The sequence below is a fragment of the Passer domesticus genome, chromosome 4 (genome assembly GCF_036417665.1).
Source record: "Passer domesticus isolate bPasDom1 chromosome 4, bPasDom1.hap1, whole genome shotgun sequence".
Classification (NCBI taxonomy): domain Eukaryota; kingdom Metazoa; phylum Chordata; class Aves; order Passeriformes; family Passeridae; genus Passer; species Passer domesticus.
The window spans coordinates 32,101,145-32,119,951 of NC_087477.1; the positions used below are offsets into that span (position 1 = coordinate 32,101,145).

The following is an 18,807-nucleotide window of genomic DNA, read 5'->3' on the forward strand; positions in this document are numbered from 1 at the left end:
TATTATGTTTTATTTTGGTCATCATTTTAATATATTTTCAGTAACAGGTCTGACATATGTTCCTCTATAACCTAATAAAGTCAGCATTTTCAGATAGTTAGGTTCAGCCTTTGTTTCAGAAGAGTAGTGCAACTGTGCTGGGAAATTTCCAGCCCCTCTATCATCCTTGAGTTTGAGTTGGCTCATTTGGTATGAGCCTTGCAGATTTTGGGGTGATAATGGATTTGCTTTTAATTACTCTATTGAGGAAGTGAGCTCTTTACCCTAACCTCCTTTTGGTTTTCTTGGGTTTCCTTTTATTTTTCCTGTTTTGTGGGGGGTTTTTTTGTCTGTTTTAATTTATTTTCCATTCCTGATGGAGATTGGTGGATGCTAGGTCCATTACGCAGCAACTGGTCTTGAAAAGTGTTGCTACACTTCTAATTGGAACAACTGATGTAGCCAACTACAAAGAAAGGGTCTGATGAGATTTTGCCTCTGTCCAAGGTCTGCTCAAAGGAAAAATAGGATTGAAGTTAAGTGTTATTTAAGCCACCTGTATCTTTTGTACATTTCAGGCCATTTGTAAGCAGCCTGTAAGGAATGATTTCAGGAAACAGGGATTAGACTCTCCCAGCTGTCTTGCAACAGTGTGCAAGGGGAATGAAAATGCAAGAGAGGATGGAAAGGCCACTGTAATTGGAATATTCAGGTGTCATCTTTGACAGTCTTCTTAGCCAGGTTTGTTGATGTTTATAGAGGAAATTAGGGCTACATAAAGAATGACAGAGTCAGCAAGGGAAGAGTTCATGTGAGGTGATGAAAATTAGTTGTGGCACCTGGATTTCTCCAAACTTATCAATGGTCAAGCTTAGCAATGAAACCTGAATTCCTCTATTCTGGTTTGTGCTTGCTGTTTTCATCATGCTTTGTTGATCAGCTGATCCTTTGGAGAGAAATAAAGAAGTACAAGAGAACACTCTCTTGCTGCAGAGGTAGTCTATTTAGTGCAATACACCATATTAATAGTTAAAAGCCATGCTAGCAAATAGAAAAATGTAGGTTCCATTTCCACATGCTCTGTAAAGGCAATGCATGTCCTGGCAAATCAAATCATTCTATTCTCAAACAAAAATCTTCCATGTTGTGTTAATCTTGTCTATGGCTGAAATAATAAGTTATCTCTTGGAATTATGATTTGTATTGTGATATTCCAATTGTTCCCCTAATTTTTGTTACTATTAAATTCTTAAGAAATAGTTTTATCACTGTGCTGAGACTCCCAAAGGCATAATTTTGTCAGTGCTGTGACAAGAGATAATAAAGCCAAAGGCTTAAGCCTATATTTATTTTTATTTTCTCAAATACAGTGCTAGTCTAGAATATGCAAGATTTAAACTGGTATTGTTGAGGTGAGAGGTTGAATATAAGCTGCAGGTTGGTTTCTCCTTCTCCATCTCACCATCTGCTTGCAGTTATTTACTTTTCCCCCTCGTACTCAGTATTCTGCCTCTGAGAAGCACTTAAAGACTGTACTCCTGTCTTCCTTCATTAACATGTCAGGGGGTGCAACTGCCTGGATGAAGCAGGCACTGTGTGTGGTCCAGTGGCAGCTGTGATTAGTGAGAGGGTGGGCACCCCAGAGTCCCAAGGATGTGCCTTTGCCCACTGTCCCTGTGGATGCCATCTCGTGGCTGCACAAGCTTGGAACGACTGCAGGTTTGTCTCCACCTTGGCCTGCTGGGAGCCCTTGGAAGGAATTATTTTTCCAACTTGATTGTTACCATGAAAAATGTGGGTTTTGGAGGCCTTGTTGCACCTTTTCTTTCCATGTGTATTTCATATAGTGTTTGTACCCAAATGCTACTAGAGTAATTATGATAATGCTTTCTGTTTTCGGATGTTGATGGCTTGTCAGTGCTTCACCTGAAGCAGACGATATCCTCACACTATATCTTTTTTCTAATGACAGACTGTAACATCAAAAGCTTTCCTTCTTCTCCTTTTCCATTTTATATATTCCTAGACTTTGTCAATTGTATCTTTTTAGAAAGTTTGAAGTGGTTTGGTTTGAGCTTCTTTTTAAACTGTTTTCCTTATGCTTTAGATTTGCCAAAAGCAAGTTACCAACTCCGAAACTTTGTGGTAAAATGGCCGGAATCCTACTGCTCTTTGCCTTACATGTGTTTTGTGACCCACTAAGGATTTCATCCTTTGTTTTTATACTTCACGACTATTGTCAGTTTATGTCTCTGTGAGGCACCGCTGACACTTTAAGCCTGAGTCATAGCTGGAATCCCTGACTCCTCTGTGTTCTCTGGGGCTCTGTTTGAGTCATACAGTAAAGACTTTGTTCCACTAGTAACACAGCTTTAGCAACAGAGAGCATTGCTGGCCTGGAAATGGCAGGAGCCTTTTCTCCTCAAAGGAATTGGTTTTGCCCTTGGTTGCCTCATAGTAAAAGCAAAGTTTGTGTAAAACTATTTGGCTTGGCAGAAGGTTTTCTTTTGAAGTTAACAATTCTTTTGTCGGTTTATGAAATTAATTTGCCAGCAGAAAAAAAAAATCAAGCTAACACAGAAGTGTCATCCTTTCCTTCTGAATAAGGGTAAAAATAGAACTATACTAACAGATACATTTTAAAAGCCTTTTTGGTTTTATAGCATGTAAATAAACTAACAGGCAGATGAGCTTAGTTTTCTCAAATAAATTGTCATCAATGTTTCAGAGGGATACATGAATAAATTATGCCTAATTAACATCACATTTGTGTTTATTAAGCGTGTTGCTTAATATTAAACACCAGAACGAAGTAATTTTAAATAACCATCTGTTTTCATACATTAAATCACAGTATTATTTCTGTAACTAATGCTATTCTGTTAGTCTCCCAGGCAAGATAATAAAGCACAAAAATGACTATGTCTACATAGGAATCCATCACCAAAGAAAAACAAAATGTTAATGAGTATCGGGGAAATAGGTAATTAATGAGTATTGTAAGTAACAGGATATTCAGTCTTTCAAAGGCTAAACAAGCAAAAATTAAAAAATATACAAATGTTGAGGTATATATTGCCCCTGCTGGTAGATAACCTCTCATGTCTGTTATGTCAAATATTTCCTACATGGCTTTTTAATTATATATAAATGACATTAATTTCCCTGACAGGTTGTAAATTATCCTGAATGTAGAATACAGAATCACAAAATAATTTAGGTTGGAAAAGACTTCTTTGAGATCATTGAGTCCCACCATTAACCCAGCCCTGCCAAGTCCACCACTAAACCATGTCCTGAACTGCCACGTTCACATGTCTTTTAAAAATCTCCAAGGATCGTGGTCACTCCTAAGCTTGGCTGTTTTAATCATATTTATTTTGCATGCTTTCTTTCCTGTTGTTAAGTAGTTTAATTTGATTCATTTGTAAAGTTTCTGAATGGGCTAGGTTACAGTCAAGATCCTCTTTTCTGAAAGAAAAGTCTCAAAGTCTTTGGGAGCAGAAAATGCATTGGCACACTGAACAGAGCTCATTCCCTGCATGCCCTTTCCTCATTTCACTTCCTAATTTCACTTCTCAGTACTACCAGTATTAACAGCATGTCAAAGAAACCTTTAATGCATTTAAGTAATCTGTTTGTTCTTTTGAGATGAAAACCCCCTTTACATCTTAAGCATAATCTTATTGATGCTAATGTGTACAAGGCACTTCAGTACCATTTCCAGAGATGTACTGAAGGCATACACCTCACTTATAAAAATAGGAAGTACAAAAAGTTTCAAAACCCTTCAGATTTTTGAAAAGGAACACAGAAGTAAGCCTTTTGACATCATTGCTGTGAACTCATTCTGTGGGAGGAGAGTAATTTCTCACTGGACTTCAGCAAACAGTTTTACCCCATATATTTTCTTTCCTGAGCAAGAGAAGGAGGTACTTTAGTCAGAAAAGAACATATTTAGAACTGGAAACTGGTAGATTAATTAGCTCCGTGGATTGCAACAGTGAAATCCCATCTTGTAACACCTTAAAGACTTGTAACTTTTTAAAGAAGTCTGTTAATTCAACTACATCCTCAGGCTGAGAAAGCCATTGGATTTCTCTCCATCCTCTATTGATAAACCCAGAAGATAACAAGGTAAACCTGAAAAGACCTGTCAGCTCATATTGTTCATCTCTCTGCACATTCAGTGCTCCTTCTTACTGTCTGCATTTTTAGCACTTTGGAAAGGCCAGGATTCACTGCCTCTCTGAGCTCTGTTGAAAAAATATTGTGGAATCTAAAACATGCCATCAGTGGTGTGGCAGCGGTGCACAGTGTCAAGGGTTTGATTCTGGCCTGTCTCTAGTTTAACAGTGAACGCCCTCTTTGAGGTGTTTTTTTTAATCAATCTTCATGCAAGGAGAGCCAGATCAATGCAAATGCATCACTATTTAAACTGTATATAATTCAATAATGTTGTTATATTTATTAATTCCAAAAGCTAGTTTAAATGTGGCAACAGTAGGCAAGTACTTCATAGTGTGCTTAGGTCTTCTCTTTATCTCTTGTCTCTTGTGGGGGTGTTTTTTGGGTTTTTTGGGTTTTTTTTTTTTTTTGAGGAAGATGGATTTAAAGAAAAAAATCAGTTGCAATTTTATTGATTATATACTAGAGGAATCCTGTGAGAATTAACAGTTCGTTTTTGCTTTTTTAGTCAGGTTTCAGGACACATTTTTCCTTATTATTCTGAGTAGCCAAAATCAGCAAGCGTTGTCATTGTTGCCATCATCATCATTATTATTTCACAGTCAAGATCACATTGAATAGCATAATAAAAGGTCAACTACTTCATTTCCTCTACAGTTATGCTCGAAATGCTTCCATAATTTTCCTTCAAAACAAAGTGGGTGTTAGTTTGAAACCTCCATGCTCTGCAGGTCATTCTGTATAAATATTAATCTTTGTTTCAGAAGAATGCTATTTATGTCTTGATTCTTTTACAGTAAGTTTAAATAAATAAACACTGTAAAATGCTTTTGCATTGCCTATATATGCAATAAAAAGTCAGATCTGGTAGGAGATGACCCACATGAATACACAGATGGTTAGAGAAATTGGCTTCATGAAAACAAAGTAATGGATTTTCTCCTTTGATATTAAGCAGATAACTAGTTGAGGATATGGGGTTTGTTTTAAATGTGAATGTACTTTCAGAGTAATCTGAGACTTATGCATGAGGTTAAATGAAATTATTCTCAGAGCTCTTAGGAAAAATTAGATGCTCAGAGAGGCAAAAGGGTACAGCAAGACTAAGAGGGGGGAAAAAAATTGAATACTGCCAGTGTGTCATTCTTGAAATCAGCTTGAGGTGGTTTGAGAGACCCAAGCAGCCTTTCTGCATTAGATTTGATTTAGCAGGGCAGCCAACAAGGCAGGGAGCTCTCCTTGCTTTGGCCACTCAGGGCCACCAGGATTTTACTGACAAGCACACCTGTGAGACATTTATTGCACACCATGTCTTGCCTGGGATGTGGCACTGCAAGTTTAGGTACAGGTGATGGATTACGCTGTTCTGCACACATTGCAGCTGTTTCTTCACTCTAATACAACCTCCCATTTCCTCCTTGCTTTTTAATGTCTACAACAAAACCACTAAATAAAACTTAATAATATCTGTTTTGAGCAAAATCAAAGGAGTGGCTCACACAATCTGAAACACTGTGAATAGTACAGCCAGTTTGGGGATATTGCTATCCTTGACTCTTTAATACTGATCTTTTTTTTGAAGATGGTGTATTTAAATGAAAATACTGATCTTTTTTTGAAGATGGTGTATTTAAAAGACCAATACAAGAATTAAAATGCAGAAAAAACTTTTAAATTCTATTTACCTTTTCCCCTTCTGTATGCTGTCTCTAGTAGGTTTGTAAAGGTCATACAGCTCATTTCACAGCAGGGTGAAGGAAGGGGAGTCATTATGTTGAAGGCATTTGGACTAGTATAGCACACAAAAGGAAATGAAGGTGAATAGGGTATTTGTGGTGGGTGGTGGATGACACAGATTGCTCTGGTAATACCTCAGCGTTACTTTAGTGAAAGATTCAATTAAATTTAGACAACAGCAGGCCAAGCTATAAGGAAATATTAAACCAGAGAGGTCTAGAATATGATATTTGTGTTGGTTAGGTAAAAGATGATGGGGTTCAATTACAGAGTTGGTGCTGTAGCTAACATTATTTTTTTTTATTAAATAGCTTATACGTATCTTCATAAACCCCTCAAAGTTTCCAAAAGGCAGAAGCACCATTTAATTTGTGATAAATGCAGAAAGTGTTAGAGTTTCAATACAAGCCAAGGTCAGGACATTTCTATTGCACTTTTAGAGAGTACCCAGCATAACCACCTTGCAGTGGTGAGGCTTGGTGAGAGAACTGAGGCTTTCCCAAATAACATTTATCTGTCTTTCAGAAGCAAAATCTTCCAGAAGACTTGCACTCTACCGTGGCTGGTCAAGAAGTCCTAATTTCAAGCCATTTTGCATTTAAGAATTCAAATTCAGGGGTTTGGTGTGGTAGGGTATAAGGTATTGTATCACTGGATTTTTCACTTCATTTTTTCCTTCACCAGTCCAGTTATTTGTTAGAAAAGTGACTTGTGATACACAACCTGATATCCCTGAAAAACAATTTGAGATCTTCAGCTAGAAAAACTGAGCAGATTTTTAATCTTGGAGTCCTTTTACAAGTTCCAAACTGTAAAAAGGTAGAAAAAAAACCTCAAAAAACTCCCAACAAAACAGATACAAGGCCAGAACTCTGTATGATCTTTTGCTTGTTTAGATTGATACAAAAAATAGCTTTTTCCTCTTCCTCTAATCCTTAAATTACACCAATATGCACACTGATTTAATGCTTAGACTGCAGTTTCTGGATGGTACCATTTCTTACACAGGGGCAAGACCCTCAGAGATAAAGTAGTTTGAGTTACACAGAAATTCATCTAAGGATCTGTGTCAAGGTGCCTTGGAATACAGAGACCAAAACACCATCTGCTTCCATCAAAAACTAATGTGTTAGACAAGTCAAGCAGTTCTGAAAAATCAGGCCACTTAGTGCTCTATATGTAACATGCTGAGCAACTCCTGCCCTTCAGGATCAAGCTGCTTTTTAAAAACTTAAGTTTGAAATGTTGGACATAATTAATTTTCTGCTACAATTAGTTTGAGGCCAAACAATGGAATGCAGCCTCAGATCCCGGCTTTAGCTGGATACTAAGGACATCCTTGCTTTGAAATGTAATATGCCCGAAGAAAGAGAGTCCCACACTCTTTGTTCCTTATGAGAATTTAAATATTTAATGTGTGAGAATGTAGAATTACATTTAAAATCTATGTACTGAGTATGGCTATCTAAGCCACTCTTATTACATATTTCTTTGCTAAATTTGTTCTTCAGAAATCCTTTTGATGATTTATTTCCCATGTCAACAGCCATTACAGGGAACATTACTGAAACATTTAATGTTATTGTTAATTTTTCATTAGGCTTTATTATTTTAAATTGGTACACTGTTGCTAAATCTCCCCCCACGATTTATTAATCAAAGCTCCTAATGTAGTAAAACCACATGGTATAATTTCTGCTGAGCTGTTTGTTTGTCAGTGTTTTGTTTACATTTATCCTTATCCAAGGTCATAAATAATGAATGTTTCTCTCAGTAGGCCTTTGCAGCCTAGTCCTGAAATCCCTGAGGTCTGTGGTGAGTGACTGTTGAGATCCTAAACCTGATTCTACCCAGCCTACTGTTTCTGTTGAAAGATTTTATTTATACCATGAGCATCTTCAGCATCACTGTTTGTACCTTTCAGTGGGCCACAGGACTCATGTTTGGATACATCCTCTAAGACAAAATCAGAGGGAAACGGGAATGGTCACCTGGCCTTTCATGACACACATTTCTGAATTATGCTAATTCTTTTTCCTCCTTATCTTGCCTACAAAAAGGACATTTCTTGATATGAATCTAAACACAGAGATAATTATTTTAAGCTGTGCTTAATGCTTCTTTGTAGAGCTTGCACAACAGCCCCTGTGGATACTCATAGCTTTGGTACCTTTACCTGCTTGCCAGAAATAGCTGTTTCTCACCTCTTTGCTGGGGGCCCCAGAAACTTTTCAAACCATAATTCATTGAAAGGCATCTAAAAGCTTGAAAAAGTAGGAAAAAGAAAAGAATTAACCCCCTTACAAACAGCAGGTCTCCACTCCAGGATCTGCTGGGTATACACAAGACCATAGATATTTATTATTAGGAGCATTTCCTTGTTGTTAGTTAAGAGTTCCTAATGCATACAGCTAAAAAAACAGGTTCCCTTTTACTGGTCACAAAAGTTTTGTGTGAGCTGCTCAGCACCTGCTACAACTACACCCATCCATATCATGTTCAGCCAGGCTTGAATAGCTGCACAAATCAATTATTGTAATTTCCTCCTGTTCAGGAAGAGTGTTAGCTCCAGCTAGCCCAGGTTCAGGTACAGGAGTGCAATAAGAGCTGGATACGAGGGACATCCATAATGGTCACCAATAGTGCTGCTACTAATGTGTGTACTAATAAAGATTTCCAAGCTCTTTTGGCATCTGAAACTGATGTCAGCATCTTATTTACTAATGGGAGAAAAAAAAAAAATCTAACTACCAACCTCTTTTATGGCAAATTGTTCCAGCACAGTGCCATACTTGCTGAGGTACCATACCTTATGTATTAATGTCATCCCCTCAAGATGCCCACAAAACAAAATGCGGAAGAAAAACTCCTCTCAAAGTAAAAATCAGTTTATAAAGTGTCTCCTTTGGAGAAACTTAGTTTTCACCAGAAAGTTTACAGTTGCTTAACAAGTTAGAGCTTGTGGTCTGGCTTTTCTTATCCTTAAGAATTTTTTCACAAATTCAGCTGCAGTCTGATACCATTGGGAAAAAACACTACAAAGATGTGAGGACTGTGCCAGGGTCCTGCATTCATTATGCCTGGTATAACTGGAACTTATCACCATTAATTAATACTACTAGAGCAATAACCTGGTCCAATCTTCACAGATCAAACAGGCAGTACTCAGCAACAGCAGGTCAGCCCTGTATCAATCGCTGGTGGTGGTCACTTATTCTTAGGGCCAGGACGCATACTAGATCTGAGGGGAAAAAACAAGAGCCAAATATGTTATAGGTGATAACAGAAGCACCCCTTGTGCTTTAGTACTGGCTATAAAAATAACTCCTTTGCAAGCAGTGAGATGCTTGAAAATGCACTGATTATTAGAGCGTAATTTCTAATTACCACATAGCGGAGTGAAACATGTTTCAGATTCCAGCAGCAGAGAGAAAATCTCCTAACACAGAAAAAGGAAAAAATGAAATAAGGAATGCCTTGGAATTGCTGCTTAGGCAGATGGGTGAATAAACTCATCGCTACCTCTGGCACAGCACAGCTACGCAGGAGCGCCGCGGCTGTTGCTGTGCACTGATCCCAAGTGATGTGTTGAAAGTGAAACACAGATGAAAAGGACTGTGGGGTGGATGGAGAAGAAAAGGAGAGACAAATACCAAAGAACTTAGCTTGGAGGGACAGGAGGGCTTGACTAGAATTTTTCTCTAGCTGTCTTGTTTACTGAATGTAAATGCCTAAAGTTGTTCAAAGGAACTTCCCTCCTTTTCAAAGGGTTTTAATGTATCTCACACAGTGCTTAAAAAAACACCTTTGAACACAGTTTGTTTTCTCTGTGTGCTTTAGGAAGTGATTGATGCTGCTTACAGGACTTCATTAACCTCCTCCCTATTTCTGCTTGTGCTTTGTTCAGTTTTATTATAAATGTTTGGACTTTAAGTAACTTGCTCCAGGTTATTTTGAAATGTTGCTCCCTGCCAACGGCACCTTCATTCTGTTGCCTCCAAGCAGGTTCATTAAAATCTCTGTGGAGTAGCATGCATTTTATTTGGCATTAACTCTAGTACAGCTCCTGAAACAGCAGTTTCTGATTGATCTTGAAAAGTACTTTGCTTCTGGCTTTCCTGCAAACCCCTCTGGTGCACCTTGTACCTTCTAACAGTGTTCACCACAGACAGCTTTTCAAACAGTTTAAACCCTTGGAAAGCTATTGCTACTTGAATCTGTAGTGAGTTAGGGGGTTTTTCCCCCCCCTTTTTTTTCTCTTTAAAATCTGAGGATAGAAGGTATAAAACCCTAGTGAGCATTCATTTTTTCCTCTGCTAGTCACCTCCTTTCGCCACAAGATCTTTCCCATTCTTATAGCTCTAATACTTATTTTCCTTTTTTCTTTTTTTCCTATTTTTTCCTTTTTTTAAGCTATACCAGTTTTCAGAACTTTTAAAAATTGTTTGTTAATGTCCAGCATCTGATTAGTTATAAATCAGGAGAAATAAATATTAATTTACTCTTTTTAGATAAAGTACAATTGTAATTACGTTCTCACCAGCTCCTCCTCCGACACTGGAAATTTGTTAAAACACCTGCAAGTAAGATCTCTAAATCATTAATATCTTTTTGCATTTGTAGGGAAATGAGTGTTCATATATCTATCTGGCATAAGTAAGTCTTAAATTATAGCTGTTTTCCAACAATGGGATGCTTCATCCCTTTTATGGCCTTCTCTCCAGTATGTGAAGTACTGCCTTGTTCTGTATTCTTTCTGTTGATGAAGTCAAAGTTATTCAGACAACCCAATTACTGCTTTGGTAATGTCTTCTCCAAGTGACATGACATTATCGAAGAACTGCTTTGTTATTCTGGCCATTCTCATTCTTATTATTAATTACAGCTATATCTAAAGCCCTTATTCTGTGCTAGGACTAAATTGTACTGGGTCTGTAGAAGTATTTACAAAACAAGGAATTCCTGTCTGAATGGCTCCTAATCTAAAATTAAGCAGAGGGCTGCAAAGAAGTATTTAGGGAGTCAGGCAAACAAAGACAATATTGACTGGTTTGGAAGAAAGATGTCTCTTACAGAGCTTCAATCTTTTAAGGATTTTAAAGTTTGTAAAAGCATCTTTGAAGGAGTATAAGATGTTGTAAAAGTTTTTAAGAAGGATCTGTGGTTTAGTCTGACACTGTTTCTCTTCCAGTAGGATAAGGCAGTGATTGAAACTTTCAGACAAACTTTCAGATAAATGTGTTCCTGTAAACACACAGGTACACTTTACCCGGTTGTCAGTCTGAAACTAGGAGGACTTTCCACCTGAATGTGTATTTGTCTCTGCATGAAAGGGCACTAAAAGTTAGACTTCGTTGTTTACTGCATATGTTTCATATACTGTGCTTTTTATCTGTTAGGGAATCCACTCTGTCTGCCTATGTTTTCCACCTAGATGTCCACTTTAAAGAGCTCAGATGAAAATGTTTTCGTTTGACCTTCTCTCAGTGATTTCCACAGACAAATATAAGTTATTGAGAAATACTTTCTGTGGCCCAGAATTTTTTTTATGTTCAGTTACACTGCAGGACTTTTAATATAAGATAGCCTCAAACCAACCTTTATAATAACATTACTCTCTGTTTTTTTCCTTTGATGTCACACTAAGACATTCACCATGTTTTTTGAGTAGGAGTATGGTATAATATCAGTTTTAAAAAATGTTTGATGTTGTGTTTGCAGTGTCTCCTTTTCTGCCACTTTGGAATGGCACTCAGCTTTCAGCAGCAAGGGAATTAATTCCTATCTCCCAATTCCAATACCCATGTTTAAATTTTTCAAGTGCCATGTGTTAGTGCTCTATTTTGCTTCAGAGTTCTGCATTTTGTAAGTTTTTAAGCTGTGGAGCTCAATACTAATGTTCTCAAAGACCATCTCACTCTTGGTCTCTTTCCCCTTTTCTGTTTCCTTTGCATCTTTCCACTTGACTTGGCTATTTTTGAGCCTCTTTCTCCGAGTATGAACGTGGGACCATACAGAGAAGCGTTAGGAGCCCCAAACACCCCCAATGAGGTCACTAAGGATCCTGCAGATTGCCAAACAGGGCGTTCCAAGACTGGCTGAGCTCATCCCCTCTTCCCCATGGCTATAAAGTAGTTATGTACTTCAATTTCACCAAGACTCTGATAGCATTAAGGATTGCTGATACTCTCTGAAACTATGTCCTCACTAAGACCCTTTTTAGCCTCCTCTCCTTGTTGCCTCAAAGCCCTTCCCTTTGGGATTTCCCTGCATGCTCCACTTCCCCATCAGCTGCACACTGGCTGCTGTTTTGTGGGACTGCACAGCCCCTCTGTGAAGCCATCACTGTCCCTACAGAGCACATTTGTGAGCACATTGTCACAGCTTAGCTGACATGGAAGAAGGGTTGCTGTATCTCCCTTTTCTGATGATGGTTGTTTTAACATTAGATTTCTCTCTCTTACTCTGTTTCCATACTGCTTTACTTTCCTGTGATGTTGATTTGACTAAAATAAAAAGCTTTTGCAAGTTCTGAAAGAGGATGAATATTACAACACAAAGGAAGCTCACATAACGTAATTAATCCTTTCAAAAGTCTTATTGGTGTGGTTAAACAATGAATGTTCAAAGGCTGTCCATATCAGTGCTATATAATGTCATTTATGTTTGTTATTTTTTACCCTTTTATAACAGAAATGTAGGGCTTTACCTAATAAATGCACTTTCACATAAATGCACATACCATGTGCATAATAATGTAAGCACATATTGTGATATTAAAAAAACATAAATCTATGAAATGGTGAAAAATCTGACCAAGATAGACTTGCAACTCAGAAAAAAAGGAGCTCATATTGCTACTTTCTATATAGGCACTTCAGACTGTAATAGAATTATAAATGAAGGAACATCTTTTTTAATCAATAACTTGATGTAGACTAGCAATTACAACAGAAAAGACAGAATAAATTCTTATTCCTCCAATTGGTTGAATTGCTTCTAATGATAAAAACGCAAACAATGCACATTCATGGAATTACCTTATTTAAGGAGAAGAGTTTTACACATTCAGGCACAACATGCAGAATTAGGAAAGTACAATAAAGCTAAAAGGAAGTTAAGGAACATTTTTTTGTTGTTGTTGTTTTGTGGTGCAGCATACCTTCTTTCTGTAAAAGAGCCTTGTTCGGTTGCCTTTGCTGTGATTCAGTAAAGAACTGTTCTCCATTCCCCTGCAGGGGTTACAAGTGGTGACAATTCTTTTCCTGGATGAGCAGAACAATGGAAGAAAACTGGAAGGAAGGTGAAACTCTTCCTGGTTTGGTCTTGGTATGGCATAGTTTCACCTGAAAAAATATCTGATAAACACAGAAGAAAGCAAAGTAATCCACAATCCTTTCAAATGTACTTAATTGGCTGTGATATGCACCTAGCTCTATAACACCCATTTTTGAGCAGATGTTCCAAAGAACCCATTTCTGCTTCTGAATGGCCCAGCATGTTTATCCAGTCTAGCATATATGTGAAGTATGAAAACATAGATGAAGATGGTTATGGATTTTTATAGCATGCTATGACTTTTTTTGGCAGCAGCAAGAACATTTACTCATACTACTGAAATCAGAAAATCAAATTTAAACCTCTAATGTCTATTTAAATATAGTTAGCACATAAGTAAACAGCTGTGCTTATTATAAGATCCATAATTTAATAATAATAATAATAAAATAATCTAATTTGAACTTCACCCTTCCTAAGTGCTCCTCTGAGATGAATTCTCGTGGCTCCCAGCAAACGAAGTGGGACTCAGAGCTTCTCATCTTGCTGAATCAGGCCCTATGAGAACAATATGTTTGTTCTTTAACATTTTTCGGGAATATTTAATACCCAGAAAATGCAGATTCCCAGCTGTTGCACATCATCTTACAGCAATAACACACTGTGATAATAAAATCTTAGAGTTATTTTTGTATAAGTGGTATTCAATATAGTTGAAAGTTGTTAGTAAATAAATATTTGAGTGTTTGGCTTAACTTGTTTATTGGTACATCTGCTTAGGAACTTTGTAATAGTGACCAGTATTTCAGAAAATTAATCTAGGAAGAATGATTGGAAAACAGTTTCCTATGTGTTTGTGCAGGTAACTATGCATGGTCTCTTCTCTTCTTGTTGATCTGTAATAGGAAATTAGGAGGCAGCCCCAATGTGGGAAGAAGCTGAGGGAGCTGCCTGAGCCTGGTGATGGTACAATCCCCTGTGGTCTTCCCTGAGCAGAGCAAGGCTGAACCATAATGAATCCTTGCTTTGCCACTCCCGTTTTTCTACTTTTTATCTTCCTGTTTGCGTAGTCTGCTCTGGGATGTGTGCACATGTGTGTTTAGGGTTTGGTCTTTGTTGTATCGTGCTTTTTGTTTTATTAGTAGCTTTATGGTTTGATTTGTGATTTGGTGGTTTTCCTTGGTGCTGTTTTCCTTTTGTCTCCACCTTTTCCCAGTTATTTCATCAACTAGTTTCTTGTTTCTATTTCTCCAAATTTTAGCCGTTTATTGAAACCGCTTTTCCTCCTTTGGAATCTTATTGGTTCACTGCCATTATCTTCGCCTAGATTTTTACTCCCAACTCTCCTGATTTGTTGAAAGTTGTGCCTACCCCTGACCTCCCCCCTGCATATAAGTCTTTGTTTGCCCCTTGATCGGGGTCCCAGGAGAGGAAAAGGGGAAGTTTACCATCAAATAAAGTTTCCCTGGGACCCGTGTGCACTGCCTGTGTTTTATATTGCGCTGAAACAATTGACAACTGGGATTCAACGGAGTTCCAGGGGGAACCTGCCGCCCTCCCTCTCTTGTCATCAGCCTGCCGGGGAAGCGGCAGGTCTTGCTTTTTTTCTTTGTAGTTTCATCCTGAGTGGACATAAAATCGCAAGACAGCCTATTCCAGCTGGCAGGGGATAGGCATGAACCAGCAGAGTTCCCATTTTTATTTTTTTCCCTCCCCACCTGCCAAAGAGACAAAAAACCCAGAGCAGTCACAAATGCAGTTGTCTGTGCCCATAAATGCAATGAGCTCCTAATGGGACAACTGCTGAATGCAGAGGCTTGGGAAGTGCCTGACAGCCAGGCTTTCCTCAGGCAGCGCTCATGGCTTCAGCCAGGCTGAACCAAGCACTCCACTCTGCAGACTCAGAGGATGCCCTTTGGAGAGTGTTTTCAAATGATATTGTACTGTATTTAAAGGGAAAGAGTAAGAATCCCATGAAGGTTGGCACTCCATCTAGGCCAGAAGAAGTGGATTGCTTAGCAACTAGCACTTACTGTTCTTCTCAATTATTTCTTTCTTTTGCAAGTATGTCTCCAGACAAGTCTGTTTGGATTTTTTTTTAACCCATTTAAAATGCGAACAGACACATGATAATGACTCCAAGACTTGGAGATGCCTTGTAACAGAATGCATTTTAATTCCTGTGGGCTGGTGCCCAAAATCAAGATTACAATCTTGCATTACCTTCATGCACTACCATATAAATAAATTTTTCTGTAAGGTCCTGCTATCCATGCTATGTCTAAATTCTGGTTCTCCTTGTTCACTGGATGTGATTTAACACCTCCTAAAATAAGCAATGTCTTTGAATTAGGCACTCCCTTTGATTCCTATACAAAATAAGTATTTTCGTTCTATTTGGATTTCTAATGTCTGCAGTATTTGAACTTATGAAACAAAAAGGATGAATGCACACAAATGTAAATAAACACATATCCATGTACATTTCTGCAAAGTCGTTGATGTGTCCCCATTTAGGTGAGAACAGTATATCACTTTGAAAATATTCATTCAGTTCCTTCTCTTGTTGGGTTATTAAGAATCAGCATACATAGGTGGTAATCTGAACAGTGAACTGCTTCATAAAACTACATAATAGTACAGGAAAATCTACTTTATGACTCCTGAGTTTAATAAAGATCTTTTGGCCCTTGACAACAGTTATTTTGCACAGCTGGCTTGTAGGCATCAGTTGGCTCTCGTACTATGAATAGCTAGGAAAGCTATTATGGGGAGATAAATTGGTGTAAAATCATAATAGTATAAAAATTTTTAGAAGCTGTAGGTTGTTTTCTGTATTTTCAAAGAGTTTATAAATCCTGTTTACAATATAGTGGAAATGTTCACAGATTGCTGGAAACATTTTTCACTTCCCTTGATAGAGTACAGGGTTAGGATATGCTGTGCATGAAGCACCTGCCTCACACACTGCATTCTTCTGGAGAAACCCTCATACATGAGCCTTTATGAAAATATTTATCTTCAACTCACATTTCAGAATGTCTGACTAATATTTGAACTACACTCACTGGAAGTGAACCTGGCTTTTCCCTCAGAGTTTGCAGAGAACCAACAGGAATAAGGGTCTGACTCGTTGATCAATTCTGGTATTCATTGTAAAGAAGATAAAACCATTACTATGTGAGCCCTTCCCCTCTTACCATTGTCATCTTATTTTTTTTAACATGCAAGACAGCTACTCCAGCACAGACATAAAATTAGTTTTGCTCAATGGATTTCTTGTCATGCATGTGCAAAAAGCTTCATTTGCCTCCAATTTAAATTTTTGTTTTCCTCTGGTGACTCATTTTGCTGCATCTGTGTTTATTCTATAACCTGTGGATAAGGCATGTTTTCCTAGCTGGGAGCTGGCTGGGCTTTTGCTGATGTCTGCCATGTGTTGGTTTAGTCTTGCATGCAATTCTCTCTTGATTTCTCCAAAGCTCTCACAGTCATAATTTTTCCAAGGTGCTCCACACAGGTCTTCTGGGAAAACCTTCAGGTTAAGTTCATCTTCAGACTTATGTAAGACACCACAGATTCTTTGTCCCTTGTAACAAAGTTTATTTCCCTCCTATAAATAGGCATTCTTCCCTAGTCTGTGATAGATCATTTATTATTATCATTTAATATTAATATCATATTAATATCATATTAATATCATATTAATATGTCGTTCACCTCTTGCTTTATAGATTCTGTTTTGACCACAGTGATTTCATTTGTTTGGTTTTCTTGCATTTACACTTATTTCTTGGTATCATTTGATTCTGTATCTTTTCTGTGAGCTGCAGCTTGTGTCACTGTGCTTTGTGGATGACAGGAAGATACTTACACACCAGAAAGGCTAATGACAAGAAAGAGGTCAAGTAACTGTTTTCCAAGATCATCTTCTAGTCAATATTGTGAGTTTGGGAGTTGTTTTTTATCTATGAGAGACTAAACTTCATTCAAGCACTCCTGTCAGTATGTTTGCCTTCTACATACAGTATAAACCTTGTCTATATGTTTTAGCTGCTCTTATTATTACTCTAGAAATGGTCACGTAGGTGCTTGAATATATTTTAGGCTTCCTGTGCTACTGAAGGTTCTGTGGCTTTCTCTCAGCCCCTCCCTAAGTACTCCCTTGTCGAAGTGCCTGATCTTTTCTGACTGAGAAGGTGGAGCCCTTTTAGAAACTAATGGGAGCTTTACTCAAGCAAAGACTCTAAAATGGACAAATTGTCTTGCAATGACTTATATCAAGTTGTAAATAACTATCTCAGGCTTTATCTTGCCGATTTCTGGATCTGTGGTTTTCACTGTTAAGTTGCTTTTGGGTGGTGATTAGCAGCGTTAACCTGTGTTATGTTAGGAACAGTTGTATCTGTTTTGTCTTTAAGACAAAACAGCTCTTGTATCAAGTACCAAATGACTTGTGGGATGAAAAATTCTTTAACTTTAAACATTTGCCTGGTAACAGTTAGTATGTCCTCTAGGAATACTGCAATGATCAGATTATCCTGAAAACTATTTTGATGTAGTTCATAAAAATGAATAGTATTTAAAAAAAAATCTACCTTCCTTTTATGCAGCAGTTTGTGTCAGTCAGAATTTTTTTTTTCTACTCAGCAGGACATCACACAATGCTACAAACTTCATGTCATGGTAGACTGCTTTACTTACCTCTTCCTAGCACTTGCTATTTTATTAGAGGCTGCTTGTGGCTTTGTCTCTTCCTTTGTTACTGAGGTGCTTCAGCACCAAGTGTTTGTGTGCGTAAATAACAACTCAACTCCACGCTGTTATAGCTCAATGGGATGATAGGGGTGATGGATTGCTTGCTGAAATGAAATACCAGCTTTATTTATAACCTCCCCTCCAAAGGTTCTGATTAAGATACTTCAGTACAAATCCATTTCTTCAGAGCCTTTACGTTCCTCCATTTAAAACTGCGGTGATAATGCCGTGTGCAGTAAGAACTTGTGTCAGTGCTGATGCAAATCTTTGGTTTAAAGGACTGCGTATATGCATGGACTCCTTAAGCAGGCATGGATCACATAATTTTTTTGTAATAAGAGGAATTCTCTCTGTCTTCTTCACTGCAGAGTGCATATGAAATGTTATTTGGGAATCCAAAGCACCTCTGGCTCTCCACGGCTGCAGTGGAGTGACTGTGGCTGCAATGCAGCCAGACAGTTCCCTGTGGGTTTATGAATGTATCATCCCTTTCCCATGACAACGTGCACAGACCCCATTTCTGCTGTACATTTGCTACTTCTAACAACTGAATGAGTTCTTACATGGTAGTAACTACTTTAAAATGTCTGCTGTTTAAAATGCCTCCCACCAAATTGCTTGTCTGTCACTGTAAAAAAAAAAAAAAAAAAAAAAGGCAGTTAGCTTCAGCTACTACCAAACCCTTTCCACATACAAAGACTGCTTCTCTCCCAGTCTGCACATTCCTCTAGAGTGCAGAGACCCAGTCAGGCAGGCTAATTCAAAAAATGAGAGGAAAAAAGCAATTAATTTTCAATTCAGACTTTCTCATAGGCTTTTGGGCTGGAAACAAATAAGATTAAGTGGATTCTACTACATACAGCATCA

General features: G+C 37.9%; 1 protein-coding gene across 8 annotated transcripts in view; it reads left to right on the plus strand.

Moving 5' to 3' along the window:
- The window catches only part of GRID2 (glutamate ionotropic receptor delta type subunit 2), an 809,145-nt gene that overhangs the window by 48,062 nt on the left and 742,276 nt on the right, over positions 1 to 18,807 (plus strand). Inside the window, exon 2 of one of the 8 annotated variants that reach the window (XM_064416952.1) lies at positions 13,143 to 13,233. The exons of 6 other annotated variants lie outside the window; for them this stretch is intronic. The gene's annotated coding sequence lies outside the window, so the exon portion shown is untranslated. The remainder of the gene's footprint in view (positions 1 to 13,142; positions 13,234 to 18,807) is intronic. One more of the 8 variants, XM_064416954.1, reaches the window with a different exon arrangement.